This window comes from Schistocerca nitens, chromosome 3 (genome assembly GCF_023898315.1).
Source record: "Schistocerca nitens isolate TAMUIC-IGC-003100 chromosome 3, iqSchNite1.1, whole genome shotgun sequence".
NCBI classification, from domain to species: Eukaryota; Metazoa; Arthropoda; class Insecta; order Orthoptera; family Acrididae; genus Schistocerca; species Schistocerca nitens.
This window is the reverse complement of record NC_064616.1, coordinates 902,700,939-902,713,636: the sequence shown is the minus strand read 5'-3', so window position 1 is coordinate 902,713,636 and position 12,698 is coordinate 902,700,939. Positions and strand designations below refer to the sequence as shown.

General features: G+C 39.7%; 1 pseudogene; it reads left to right on the top strand.

Moving 5' to 3' along the window:
• The first annotated feature begins 774 nt into the window (after nucleotides 1–774).
• LOC126249957 (5S ribosomal RNA) lies at nucleotides 775–892 on the top strand (annotated as a pseudogene).
• Nucleotides 893–12,698: the final 11,806 nt, after the last annotated feature.

The following is a 12,698-nucleotide window of genomic DNA, read 5'->3' as shown; positions in this document are numbered from 1 at the left end:
ACACAGAGGATGGTCCCTGAGGTTAATGGGACAAGGCAGACAGGTGTTTTAGATTAAAGCTAAAGTCCAGACACACAACATTCAGGAAAAACAGAATAAAAGAAGTTTCACTAACACTAAATAGGCATAAAGCTAATGATGATGATGAAGTCCCATACTCCTTGACAGGGCGTAGGGGAACGATGCGGGAGACCAGCACTGCCGTACTAGGCAAGGTCCTACGGGAGGTGGTTTGCATTGCCTTCCTCCGACAGTAATGGGGATGAATGATGATGATGAAAACGACACAACAACACCCAGTCATCTCGAGGCAGGTGATAATCCCTCACCCGGTCGGAAATCGGACCTGGGACCCCTGTGCTCAGGAAACGAGAACGCTACCGCGAGACCACGAGCTGCGGACAATAAAACTAAGGGTAGTATCAATTTACTTTATCAAAATAACATAGGAATAAAAAATAAAGTAGATGAGGTGTTAGTGTGTTTAGATGATCTCAAAAATAAGAATGAGATTGATATACTTTGTCTTTCTGAACACCATGTCACTGTGGGGATTTAAAATGTCAGTATAAATGGGTGTAATTTAGCATCTTAAACTTGCTAATATAGCACTGATAAAGGAGGAGTTGCCATTTACACAAAACAAGGGTATAAGTACAAAACTTTAGAACTAAGCAAATTTTGTGTTGACCAGCACTTTGAAGGTTGTGCACGTGCATGTGAATCACAGCTAGATAATGTAGTGTTGATATTAGAAACACTGTACAGGTCGCCGGCAACGGCCTTGCCGCAGTGGCTACACCGGTTCCCGTGAGATCACCGAAGTTAAGCGCTGTTCGGCGTGGTCGGCACTTGGATGGGTGACCATCCAGGCCGCCATGCGCTGTTGCCATTTTTCGGGGTGTACTCAGCCTCGTGATGCCGATTGAGGAGCTACTCGACCGAATAGTAGCGGCTTCGGTCAAGAATACCATCATAATGACCGGGAGAGCGGTGTGCTGACCCAACGCGCCTCCTATCCGCATCCTCCACTGAGGATGACACGGCGGTCGGATGGTCTCGGTAGGCCACTCGTGGCCTGAAGACGGAGTGAGTACAGGTCCCCATTAGGAGATTGCGAGCTTTTCATGAAAAAGTTGTACTCCCTATTATGCTGTCTGTTAGACCAAAAGAAGAAGTTATAAATCTGTGATGATTTCAGTGTAAACTTTTCAAACAATTCTGATAGGAAAAGTGCACTAGAAGTATTATTAATGACACAGAACTTAGAATCAGTGATCAGCTTCCTTACATGTATATCTCAGGACAGTAGCACTCTAATAGATAATGTATTTGTACAGTAAGAGGATTTGAGACTAACACATGCTTTCCCTGAGATAAATGGATTATCAGACCATGATGCACAATTGATTAACTGACAAAACCTAGCAGAGTGAACAGTTCAGAAACTATTAAGTAGAAGTGTAAGGCAGGTCAACCTGGTGTCTATAGAGCACTTCAGAAAAAGTTTAAGAAATGTTAATTGGGGAGATGTATATAATGAGCCAAATGCCAGTGATAAATGCACCATATTTCTTGATAAATTTGTATTTCTTTTTGAACATAATTGCCCCCCAAAAAAATTACTGAAAGTAACTCCAAACAGTTTTCAAGGATTTCTAAAGGAATTAAAGTGTATTCAGAAAGAAAAAGAAAATTATATGAGACAGCAAGAATTAGCAAAGACCAAGAGTAATTTTACACTATAAAAATTATTGTAACATACTGAGAAAAAGTTAGGAATTTAAGGGGATGGGACCTGCATAAACTGAAAGAACCAGAGGTTGTAGAGAGTTTCAGAGAGAGCATTAGGGAATGATTGACAAATACAGGGGAAAGAAATACAATAGAAGAAGAATGGATAGCTTTGAGAGATGAAATAGTGAAGGTAGCAGAGGATCAAAGTTGCTAGAAGACAAATGTAAGGAGATAGAGGCATATATCACTAGAGGTAAGATAGATACCGCTTACAGGAAAATTAAAGAGACCTTTGGAGAAAAGAGAACCGCCTGTATAAGCTCAGATGGAAAACCAGTCCTAAGCAAAGACGGGAAAGCAGAAAGATGGAAGGAGTATATAGAAGGTCTATACAAGGGCGACGTACTTGAGGTCAGTATTACAGAAATGGAAGAGGACGTAGATGAAGCTGAGATGGGAGATATGATACTGTGTGAAAAATTTGACCTAAGTCAAAAAAAGGCCCAGGAATAGGCAACATTCCATTAGAGCTACTGATTGCCTTGGGAGAGCCATCCATGGCTGGTGAGCAAGATGTATAAGACAGGCGGAATACCCTCAGACTTCAAGAAGAATATAATAATTCCAATCCCAAAGAAAGCAGGTGTCGACAGGTGTGAAAATTACCGAACTATCAGTTTAATAAGTCATGGTTGCAAAATACTAACACCCAATTCTTTACAGACGAATGGAAAAACTGGTAGAAGCCGAACTCCGGTTCGAATCCTGCCTCGGGCATGGATGTGTGTGATGTCCTTAGGTTTTGTTAGGTTTAACTAGTTCTAAGTTCTAGAGGACTGATGACCTCACATGTTAAGTCCCATAGTGCTCAGAGCCATTTGAACCATTCTTTTCCCAACTCCGGGAAGATCAGTTTGAATTCCGTAGAAGTGTTGGAACACGCGAGGCAATACTGACCCTACGACTTATATTAGAAGATAGATTAAGGGAAGGCAAACCTACGTCTCTAGCATTTGTAGACTTCGACAAAGCATTTGACAATGTCTATAAAATTCTGAAAGTGGCAGGAGTAAAATACAGGGAGCGAAAGGCTGTTTACAGTTTATGTAGAAACCAGATGGCGGTTATAAGAGTAGAGGGGCATGAAAGGAAGCAGTGGTTGAGAAGGGGGTGAGACAGGATTGTAGCCTATCCCTGATGTTATTCAATCTGCATATTGAGCACGCAGTAAAGGAAACAAAAGCAAAATTTTGAGCAGTACTTAAAATACACGGAAAAGAAATAAAAATTTTGAGGTTTGGCGATGACATTGTAATTCTGTGAGAGGCAGGAAAGGACCTGGAGGAGAAGTTGACCGGAATGACCAGTGTCTTGAAAGGTCAATATAAGATGAACATTAACAAAAGCAAAATGAGGGTAATGGAATGTAGTCGAATGAAATCAGGTGTTGCTGAAGGAATTAGGAAATGAGGCACTTAAACTAGTACATGAGTTTTCCTATTTGGGGAGCAAAATTAACTGATGATAGTCGAAGTAGAGAGTATATAAAATGTAGACTGGCAATGGCAAGGAAAGCATTTCTGAAGAAGAGAAATTTGTTAACATCGAGTATAGATTTAAATGTCAGGAAGTAATTTCTGGAAGTATTTGTATGGAAGTGAAACATTGACGATAAATAGTTTGGACAAGAAGAGAATAGAAGCTTTCGAAATGTGGTATTACAGAAGAATGCTGAAGATTACATGGGTAGATCACGTAAGTAATGAGGGGGCATTGAATAGAATTGGGGAGAAGAGGAAATTGTGGCACAACTTCACTAAAAGAAGGGACAGGTTGGTAGGACACGTTCTGAGGCATCAAGGGATCACCAATTTAATATTGGAGGATATTGTGGAGGTTAAAAGTCTCAGAGGTAGACCAAGAGATGAATACACTAAGCAAGTACAGAAGAATGTAGGTTGCAGTAGTTAGTCAGAGATGAAGAAGCTTGCACAGGATAGACTAGCATGGAGAGCTGCATCAGACTAGTCTCTGGGCTGAAGACCACAACAACAACACTGAGAAAAGTTGTCAGAAAATCAAAAAATGTGTATATTAAAATTAGCAACTTGGCCAATGAAATCAAATCAATATGGAATGTTTTTGGAAGAGAGACAGGAAAAGTAACCACTGGGATATCTAGGTTACCATTAAAGAGAATGACACTATCTTAACCAACAGTATGCAAGTAGTTAATGTATGTAACAACCGTTTCTTAAGTGTAGGTGAAAAAATTTGTGAGAAGTGTTCAAAAGAAAAGGCCAAGTAATACATGGAAGGGTCAGTTCCTAGAAATCCTTGTGAGATTAATTTTCATCTAACAACTTCTTGTGAAATAAGGAAAATCATTAAATCTTTGGAAAAACAAATGTTCTGTTCAAATGTATGACATCTCTAACAAGATATTAAAACAATGTGGAGCAGCTACAGCTGATGTTCTGAATCACATCTGTAATGCATCACTAACTCAAGGTATTTTCCCAGACACGTTAAAATATGCCATTGTCTAGCCTCTCTACAAAAAAAAGAGGACAGTACAGATGTCAATAAATACCTGCCAGTATCCTTGCTTAAAGCATTTTCAAAATTCGTTGAGAAACTAATGTACTCAAGAGTTGTTCGTCATCTCAGTAATTGGATTTTTGAGCAGCCCAGTTGCAAAAGCGGCTAAGTCAGTTTTAAAAGATTTTTGGGAAAAGCAAAAAAACGTAGCCTTGCTCTCTCGGCAATATTACAACGGTGGTTAATGCCTCAGAAAAAAAAAAAAAAAAAAACATTGCGACCAAATCATAAATGTCTCTATAATCCTACATTAACCCTTTATTAGTATTTTTATGTAAAAATTTGTACTTAGCCCGTTTTGCAACCGAATGGGCCAGTTAGCCGCTTCTGCAACCGCATCGGCGGCCATGATGGAACGCAGTCGGTTGCAAAACCAGTCGAAAAAATTAATTCCGGTGTTGATCTGGCGATGTCGTTAAGAATGGTAGACTACAGTAGTATACTAAAATAATGCGAAAGGAAGAAAATTAAACGAACAAAGTGCTGAAATACTGTTTTATTTTCAATATTTAAAAAGATTGAAACATTTACATAAGAAAACTAAACATGAACTACTGCAAGGTACAATATTAATATTACTCATACTTAATCACTGAATTCATTCTTAACACGTGTTATGAAAGTAGGAAATCTTTGGAAACCAATCTTGGGAAAATGAAATATTGCAAAGAAACGATCACAAGGTAAAATGCGTTTGCCTCTTTTAAGAATAGATTTCGGCTCTCCACTTTCAAAATTGAAGAATGCTTTTCCTTGCAGAAGACACAATTTTCTGTTTGCTTTCTTCGTGATGATAATTCACTGGAAGTGCCAGGACCCAGGAGCTTTGATGACGTCAGTGGCGATCTTCTTCCAGTCTCGTCCGACCCCAAATGCACCACTGTGGCGAATTTTTCCATTATGCCGACGTATACTGCAGGGCTTTCGATTACGCTCAATTTTCAAAATTTTTTCTCCATGTTTCCAAAAACTCTATCAGGGGGTAGAAAAGAATGACCGACGATCGAGAACCATACTTCAACGCTATCTACGTGTAATAGAGCAGCGTACAGGTACCAGTACGTCAACATTCCAATTATTGTTGTGTTCTTGTTTTGCCCTCCGCATCCATCCGAAAAGATGCGTAGTTTGGTGACACCATGCAAATTGGTGTTAAGCAGTTGATGATGAAGAGGTGAAGCAATCTGATTCGACCACTTCGCAAATTCGTTCTCTTGCCAAACATAACAGGTCACATAGTCTTTCGTCTGACTGCTCGTAGAAGAACCTCGGCATAATGTCAAATTATATAACTACATCTGTCTGGAAAAATAAGCCAAATGATCTGGGACTTTTGGAAGGACTAAATTTTTCTGAAAATCATAACCTAAAATTAGTTGAAGTTCGATGTCTTCCTTCAGTCTTACATAAAAAAAAACATCGCTCAGAACTTTGTGAGCTGTAAGCTGATGTTCCAAATTTTTTCTTTTCCATTGGCCGATTCTCCAAGGAAATCATGCTTTGTACGGACGAACATGTCGAGCATGTGACAATATAAGGTGCTCCGAAGCCATTATTAAAATTATTGCAGAATATTGTCTGGTAGTAGTCATACTTTGCATCCAGATCAGGATGTTTGTCACAGAACATTTCCCATATTATTTTTACATTTAATTCACTGGGCAAATATTGGTGATGTAGCATTTTTCCTCTGTAATAGTGACTTTCTATCGGATTGAATTGTTCAATGTGTCTGACAACTGCATATTTCCTATCTTCGTACAACTTCGTTCTTCTGTCATCTCCTCTTCTTTGAGCGGTTGCAGATGAGGAATCGTTCACTATACTCTGACAAATTTTGTCGAGTCCCATTTTTTTGATCTGCAAAATCCCAATGAATGCCGCTCTGAAAACCATAATGTTTACAGAAACTCCTTCACTTTTCTTTGGAAGCACAAACTCCGTAATTAGATGCTTTTTTGATGCTTTCTCTCCTGTAAGCTTAGCTGTTTGTGGAGATGACACAGTGACATGCTGTCGAATGTACTATAGTTGCTCTGCAATTCTCGGTTATTTTGTTCGTAAAAGTTTTGATCGATCCGTCTTTCTTCCTGCATAGTGAGTTCTTTACATTTCAGCTTTCCAGCAGGATATTTACAGTTTGGCATCTGTGAGAACCCTTTCAGTCGGTACCTCCAGATAAACAAAAAATGAAATTTAAAACTAAATGGTAGTAATTTCATGTCAATGCAATCAGAAGTTCAGTGTTTCTATTTCCAAGTACGTTGACTTTACAGGAAATGTGTTCCAGAAAAGGTTAGGTAATGTTGCTAGGTCATTAATTCCAACAACATTAAATCTGTAATGAATACTTGAATATTACTATTAGCAGTGGTCTTCCTTATACCTTCCTTTGGTCGACGTTTCGCTTTCATTGTTGTACATTCCGTCTTCTCTTCCTAGAAGTAGAGTTTCTCGTGGCATCTTCCCTCTCATCATTAACGCTAATCTCAGCTCTATTGTCGGCGGGTTCGTAGAAATTTACTCCAATAGTAGAAATTTCCTCTTCATTATCCTTGTCCATTTAGAACTGTGCTGCAATAAAACTGCCTACAAAGTCGTTTTAAAATACACAGTGGAACGAGTGTGCTGATAGGTCTTTTTATCATATAACAATGCCTTCTCCCACTCTCCTTCCTAAAATATAGCAACAGAAGCAAAAACATACGAGAATCTACCCAGTACTGCCAACCCAAACATTTTAGTCATATGTAGCTAAAAGTCGAAACTTTTAAAAAGTGTTGCCGGCCGCTGTGACCGAGCGGTTCTAGGCGCTTCAGTCTGGAACTGCGCTGCAGCTCCGGTCGCAGGTTCGAATCCTGTCTCGGGCATTGATGTGTGCGATGTTCTTAGGTTAGTTAGTTTTAAGTAGTTCTAAGTCTAGGGGACTGATGACCTCAGATGCTAAGTCCCATAGTGCTTACTGCCATTTTAACCAATTTTTAAAAAGTGTTAAGTGTGACAAGACAATATGTCCTGTTCCCCAACCATACCCTTTGTCGGCGGCCATTATCCCGTTAAGACTCTGCCTTTTTTGCAACTGAATAGGATTTGGCCGCTTTTGCAGCCTAACGCGTAGAAAACATAGCCACCTTTGCAACAGCACATGATTTTCGCACCTCATTTAAAAATACTTAGAACCGTTTTTGAAGCCTGATCGAAACCTTATTACATAGACCGTGAAAACCTGTACAAGGCCAGTCGGTGTGGCCGAGCGGTTCTAGGCGCTTCAGTCTAGAACCGCGCGCCCGCTACGATCGCAGGTTCGAATCCTGCCTCGGGCATTGATGTGTGTGATGTCCTTAGGTTAGTAAGGTTTAATTAGTTCTAAGTTCTAGGGGACTGATGACCTCAGATGTTAAGTCCCATAGTGCTCAGAGCCATTTGAACTTGTACAAGAAACTGTCTCTAACTCAGTTTACGATTTTGGGTCACGTAGTCGCTTTTGCAACTGGGTTACTCACTTAGTAAATCACAGTTTGGATTTCAAAAATGCTGTTATACTGAAATAGCAATATACAACTTCAATGCCCACATAATAGTCTTTAAATAGTAAAATGTCACCAACAGGAATTTTCTGTGACTTGTTCAAAGCATCTGATTGTATGAACCATGAGATTATATTACAGAAATTACAGTTCTGCAGTATAAATGAAACAACATATGAGTGGTTTAAGTCATATCTACAGAACAGGAAGCAAAAAATTTCTTTACATGATTTAACTGATTTTAAGAAAGTTTCCCACTTCATCTAACTAGGGTGAAGTTACAGTAGGTGTTCCACAGGGTTGGATCATGGGTTCCCTTGTGTTCTTGATATCTGTGAATGACCTCCCTTCTTATCTGAAACAAGAAGCTAAACTGACACTGGTTGCTTATGATACTAACATCATCATTAATCCAGTAAAAGAAACTCTAATAGAAAATGATACAAATTATTTCTTTGGAAGAGTTATTGCTTGGTTTTCTGCGAATAGGCTTGCTCTGAAATTTGAAAAAAGAAAAAAATAACACAGTACATCCAATTTTCTACTGAAAGCAGTACAGTTCCTTCCTTAAATATAACGCATCAACAGAAGTCAGTCGGCAGGGTAGAGCATACTAAATTTCGGGGTGTACATATAGTTGAGAATTTTAATTGGAAAATTCACATTTTGGATCTGCTAAAGCGACTAGGTTCAGCAACTTTTGAAATCAGAATAATTGCTAATTTTTAGGATATAGAAATTAGCAAGCTAACATACTTTACATACCTTCACTCTATGTTGTCATATAGATTAGTATTTTTGGGTAACTCAACACTTACGCAAAAAGTATTCACTACTCAAAAGAAAGTGGTTAGAATAATGTGTGATGCTCATAGTCACACATCTTGTAGGCATCTGTTTATAAGGTCAGGAATTCTTACAACAGCCTCACAGTATATTTACTCAGTAATGAAATTTGTTCTCAACAACATGGACCAGTCTAAAACCAAGTGACATCCCCGATTATAATACCAGAAGAAAGAAAGACACTACACTATCCTCTACTTGACCTACCTTTGGCACCGAAAGGGGTAAAATATGCTGCTGTAAGATTTTCCGATAAATTATCAGATGAAATCAAATTACTGACAGACGGCAGTAATAATTTCAAAAATAAATTGAAATCATATCAGCTTGACAATTCTTTCTTTTCTATAGATGAATTCTCTAACAGGAATAAATAAATCTATAGGTATAATATATGCATTGTGTGCCATTTAAGGAACGGGGTAGGGAATAAAAGTTTTAAGCTTAAAAATAACTTGATTCATGTGTGCATTTCTTATGCACTTGACACGTTCCGCGTCATAACGGTTACCGTGAGATTGATCAAAGGAACACGTAACTAAGTAACTAACTAACTTCCAGTGCTCCGTAACCCAGCTTGTACGGCTTTGGTACCACTTTATGCTATTACGGGCATCTGGATAACTGACGTCCAGCTCACCCTGCAGTTTCCTGCTAATTAGCTCTCTTCGTGTTGTTCCGGTGCTCACGAGGTTCGCGAGTGCCAGCTACTGTTCTGCAGTGACTTCTGTGTCTGTCGTCCTCTGCCACGTCCACTCAACACACACTGTCGTCCGCGGTCTGACTTAACGGATGTTATTTCTGCGGTTCCTCTGTATGCGATATGAATATTCGATAGCGTACCTCTTGAGATACCAAACATTTCGGTTACCTTAGTTACGGAAACCACCACCATATGTGAGCCAACAATTTGCTCACGTTCGAATTCACTTATAAGGGGAGACCACGACGTTTGGAACGTGGATTTACTGTTAACTTCGTACACTCGTAGTACTCCATGAGGACAACAAAATTTGTAAGCAGTAGCGTGTACTTTTCAAGCGTTACTGAGAAAATCGCAAGATACTTTCGGTCGTCAAAAATTTAACCATGAAGCGGCTGCAGCCGAGTGGTGCCGGCACGGAAGCTCAGCGTGTTCGGTCAGAGGGTTTAGCTATCCTCTGTAATAAAAAAATGAGTGAACAGATCAACGAACAACCTGACCGGGTGTCATCGGACGTCCGCCACGAACAAATTTAAGGAACACTATATGACAAAACGAGATAAAAAAAAAAAAAACCAAACTGAAAGAGTATCATCCGACGTCCGCCCTGAACAAAAAATGGTTTAAATGGCTCTGAGCACTATGCGACTTAACTTCTGAGATCATCAGTCGCCTAGAACTAAGAACTAATTAAACCTAAGTAACCTAAGGACATCACAAACATCCATGCCCGAGGCAGGATTCGAACCTGCGACCGTACGCCCTGAACAAATTCAGCGAACAACATAGAACAAAATGTGTGTGTGTGTGTGTTTTTTTTAAGTGACTAGCGTTCCACGGTTTTTTTATTTTATTTTCACCACAGTCATTTTCTTTGCTATTTATATTGCAATTGATATAATGGGAAAAATACGTGTAATCGGATGAACTTTTATTACATTTACAATGTTATTTGGCAGTCTACTAATTTTTATTATCACAATTAATATAATATTCATAACTATCGAATAGTAAACGACCAAACGCATAAAGTGATACTGAAAAAGTATGCTTGTCCGTGTCTTCAAAACTGTTCGTATTTAATCGAAAGAGAACGAGAAATTGCTTCTCGGAAGACGCTATTAAAATACACTCGATACTGCATAGCCAATTATCAGCGGCGATTTTTAAGGAAATACTGCGTTATGCATGGTTTGCTTCCAAACTATCGTCTGAAAGAGAGGTTTTTGAAAATGTTAACGGGGTGTGTTTTTCCACGGAAAACGTCAAAAGACCTTGAGTATGCGGAAACATAGCATTTATTAAATGCAGCTGGTGTCGTTTAACTTTATGTTTTCTATGTTTTTACGAAAAATACCATCCTGCAACTTTTACTCCTAATGTGAAAGCGACGATTAATTGTACATCTTTCGAAAGCCGTCTGTGCCGGTCAAAACTTGGAGGTAACAAGTCGCTTCGGGCTCGTTCCAGGTATAAGGGAGTTCTCAAATCATGGACAAGCATACATTTTCAGTATCACTTTATGCGTTTGGTCGTTTAGTAATAGATAGGTATGAATACTACTTTATTTCTGGTAATAAAAATAATTAGATTGCCAAATAACATTGTAAATGTAATAAAAGCTCTTCCGATTACACGTATTTTCCCCATTGTATCAGTTTTAATATAAATAATAAAGATAATGACTGTGTTGCAAAATAAAAAAAAAAAAACTGACGAACGGAACTCGATCCAGCGGCTTGAACGCCAAACACTTAAAAAAAAAATTCAGTATTTTAAACATAGCTGCACAACAGCAACGGTTCCACGTAATAAAATTATAAACAGCCGACCAGTTGCAATGGATAAAGAATTCTTTACCTAGGTTTCAACAAATTTAAATTTGTCTTCTTCAGAAGGTGGCAATTTTACATTAGTATGTACTAACGTACCATCGCCGTTAATACAAATGTCGGCATAGATCCATTTGTCAAAATTAAAATATAGCCCTAGAAATAGGGTTTGTCACGTAAATATAAATTAGTGGCCTCCCCTTGTTAGAGATAACGTGCTCACAACTACAGAGAACACCGCTTTTACCATGACTGACATCTGAAACGTATTGAGGACATTGCACTGTTGCCGTTGGTGGTAAAATATAACAGTGCAACCCTCGGACTTGGCTAGCATCTGTATTTATGTTGAAGCATGCATTTGTCGCGGAGTTCCCGTATTTTTGTCCAACCCCGGCTGGTAGTACTATTTATGATGGAAGATGATCCACAAGTATCAACTTGCGAAGGGATCTGAAGAGTCACTCCCTTATAGCGTTACAACAGTTCTACAGGACTACCCGATTCCTGATGAGTTAAGGTTTCCATAATGTATAATGCTTAATCAGTGATAGATCGACTAGATCTAGCAAAGGAAGAAACAGTAGAACAAGATTCCACTTGGAACGCCTCATTTTACCTATGCTGCCATCTGTGGGGCGACTAACACACGCTAGTAACGAATGAAACCTTGACTGCCACACAAAACACCGGTAGATGACCGGTGTGAGGAGAAGGAGAGAGGGTGTCAGTGATAGCAATGGGGACAAGAGGGTAAACGACGCTGACTCAAGTTACATTCAGACCGTGCGCTCGAGAGGTTCTCGGAAATTGAGCCATGAAACAAGGACCGTTCGGAAGAGCTTGGAGATCTACTGCTCTGTTCGTTTGCCTCTAGCCTGTACAACTGAGAGAACTGCAAGGACTAGAATGGTTACCGCTTCGGTCCGTGTGAGGTTTGTTTTCCTGGGGTGCTTAGGGGATGCGTTTACCGCCGCAACTGTGCAGACAACGAACACTGCTGACTTCTCCAAATGGCTTTCATTTCCTCTGTAGTCTGGAAATCTAGAGAAATTTTAAATACGTCGTCTAAGGAAGGATCTGAATGCCATAAGCCGGCCGGTGTGGCCGAGTGGTTCTAGGCGCTTCAGTCAGGAACCGCGCGACCGCTACGGTCGCGGGTTCGAATCCTGCCTCGGGCATGGATGTGTGTAATGTCCTTAGGTTAGTTAGGTTTAAGTAGTTCTAAGTCTAGGGGACTAATGACCTCAGATGTTAAGTCCCATAGTGCTCAGAGCCATTTGAATGCCATAAAATCTATGCGAGCACATCCTTATCGGGTTAGTACTGGAGAGGTGAGTTCTGACCCACTGAGTAGACATACAATTTGGAACATGTTTCCCACAAACACAGAAAAGCACAACGGCGACTAAGACCCCGAAGGTTATTGATCCACACCTTAGCCGGCCGCGG